The sequence below is a fragment of the Etheostoma cragini genome, chromosome 1 (assembly GCF_013103735.1).
Source record: "Etheostoma cragini isolate CJK2018 chromosome 1, CSU_Ecrag_1.0, whole genome shotgun sequence".
Lineage (NCBI taxonomy): Eukaryota > Metazoa > Chordata > Actinopteri > Perciformes > Percidae > Etheostoma > Etheostoma cragini.
In genome coordinates this window covers 12,349,595-12,352,653 of record NC_048407.1, presented here as the reverse complement: position 1 = coordinate 12,352,653, position 3,059 = coordinate 12,349,595, and positions in this window count along the sequence as shown.

Below are 3,059 nucleotides of genomic sequence, written 5' to 3'. Positions count from 1 at the left end.
AACTATTTGGAGCAATCTTTGTCATGGCTCTGTATCGATATTTTAAATAAATTTAAAACTTATTAAACTTAAAATGATTGCTCTGTTTAATCAGGTCTAGATGTTTAGGTGTAAAACAACAACCTGATTTCCATAAGTCAGCTTGGACAACAATGGTGACTTGGCAGTTATTTTTAAGTATTGACTGTGGGACAGATTTCTATTTTGACACAAAAGACAGATATTATATTGGTTGGGTTGTGACATGTCTTTTATCATCTATATTGCTGTACGTTTTTTCCCTCAGTTTTAGTCCTTCAGTCCAGCCAAGCATTTATTCTAGGCCTACAAAAATATTAACATTACTGTTGTATCAGCATACTCCTTTACAGTGTTGGGTGTTCCATTAGCAATGAGTTTTTTAATGGTAAAAGACACTATTACATTTCAATTTCTTGTGAAATGATACATTGGGTATGACATTTATGGTGTTAGAGCAATACAATGTATTTGCCAGAAGAGGGCACTGTTGACTGATGACTACTGGTACTCATCTTAGGGTTTGTGGTCCTGGCAATAGACCATACCAGGAGTATAGTTGTATGGGATGAAATATGTCTGTGTAGCCACGTGTGCGTATGTCTATTATTGTGAAATGTATTCTGTTTGTTTCCAAGTGATTGTATTGGAAGTGAATCTGTGTGCATCTCCTTGTGTGTATTTTCTTGTCTGCACATATGCAGTATGCATTTACACGTGTGTCTGGCATAGGCAGACGGGTTAACCCCAGGAATGTAGTAGCCTATAGAGCAGGAGGAAATTATTATACCACACGGTGCCACTGCTGCTGCTGCCCCCCCGCCTACATACGGCTCTGCTGGCTCAATAACCTACAGGGAGATTTTCAAGATTATATCATGGCCAATGTGGTAAAATAAAAAAATAAAATAAAGATGACAGATAGATAGTAAGATTGGAAAAGCAACCCCACAAATAAAAAAGGTCTTCTCATTGGCTCTGAAAGCACTAAAAAAGGGAGCAAACATATTCTGTGTAGTGCCAAGCGTCCAGCTGCAGTTGGAAGGAATGTGGCAAATATTTAGTCCTTTAAATTATTGCTTCATAGTTATACAATAGTCCACATTGGGTGCATAATAATATTTAATATAACCTACTTTAGTCAGGAATTGTATTCAAGTTTAAAAAGGTATTTTTTCCAATGGAGATTGGAGAGGAAATGACTGCAATAATAAATGGTGTTTTCAATAAAGCCTGATTTGAAAGTGGACTGTTGTAAATTGTTCTGTCTGTGTGTGTCTTTGTACTCTGGCTGGTCATTAATCTGAACTATCAGGACTGATACAAATTTTCTAAAGAGAGAGACAACTAAAAGATCGCTCTCAGACTGATAGGCGTATTGTGTGTGAGAGAGAGAGAGAAAGAGAAAGATAGTGTGTAAGGCCATAGCACTTGAAAAGACCTTGAGTTTGATGATGGTCTTACTAAAGGCCTTGTAAATTGTAAAGGAAGCTCATAATAGACTTCTTATCTGACCCGAGGAGACAATGAAGCCTGTGAAGAGAGAGGACCAAATAAAGAGAACATGTCTATGAGGTGGACAGATGGTGAAGACTGTTCCATACCTGTTCAAACGAGAGCCATTAAGTTTTGGCAGGGAGAGAAAGCTGCAGATGAGATCGATTACCAGGTGCAGACAGATGCAGAATTCCCTTTCATGATTTTTAACCTGCACCTTTTTTCATTTTCTAATTAAATCTGGTAAAAAAATAGTCTAAGTTTAGTTTAGTTGAGTTACGAGATACAAATGTTTTGCTTGCCAGTGCACTCTTACAGTAAAATCCCAATCAACATTGTAATGCTTACTCTGAGGAAGTCATGTATTCAGTGATAATCCATTCATATGTAAAACTGTGTGTCTAAAAAATTAAAACATAAGAGCAAAAAAGATCTGTCATTTTACTAGTGTGTGTCAATGCATGTGAAACAATAAATATTTAGAAAGAGTGTGGATGGAATGGAGCGGAATTTTAAGGATTTTGTAAAGTGACACACAAAAAAATCACTTAATTACCCTTCAAATAAAGAGATTTTCCTTTAGAGCCAATCAGTATGCCAGTCATCACCTTATTAATTTTGCATGCCACTTAGTGATTTGTGTAGTTTAGTCAGATTGTCTCTCGTGACAGTGGGTAATATGAAACTAGGGCACTCAGCAAGCAGTGTCGCAGATCCTGCCATTCTGCTGACTCAGATATGTCACATACACTAACTAACAACAGTTCTTCCCTTTGCTATGCATTTTGCCAACACTGCATTTTCCTTAAGTTTATAACATCAAACTTCTCTGGGATGAATTGGGTAGAAAAAGAGTCTTGGTGGAAAAACTCCCTATTTCTAAATTACTCACAATGACATGTCATGTGACTGCTTTAAATAGTCAAATAATTATATTAATTCTCTATTCTGGGTTGACCTTTCACAATCATTGCAATCAGAATGTGTCTCTTTACAATCACTAGAGGGCAGTAGAGGCCAAGAAAAAAACTCAACTACAAATGATTGGAAGGGCCATTTTAGGGTTTGTTAATAATTCTTATGCCTAATGAAATAAAAGTTTTTCTAAATCAACCAAAGATGGAGGGGAAAAAACAGTGACCACAAAGAGAAATATACAGGCTGTGTGAGAGAGAAGTTCAGCAGCCTCGTAAGCTTTGTTTTTATTTCCTCCTCGTGTGGATTGAATGGCACTGTTATGATTGTCTGTAATAAATTCTGCCACTGATATATTTGAGGGAAAGGTTCAGCCGCCCAGACTATTCTCCACTTGGCTTAATATTGCGTCTCTAATAACTCTCTAAATAGCTGCTCTGTCAGAGATGTTCTTGAGTGTGTGTGTACATATACATAGCCCCATGCAGGGCTATATAGTATACATACATGCTTGTTTTCTCAAGCATATATGAATACTTATGCATATAAGAAGAGTTTCTGCATGTGTGTTTGACAATGTGTGTGACTTGACTCCAGAAGGACATGTTAACAAGAGCAAGCATTGCCCT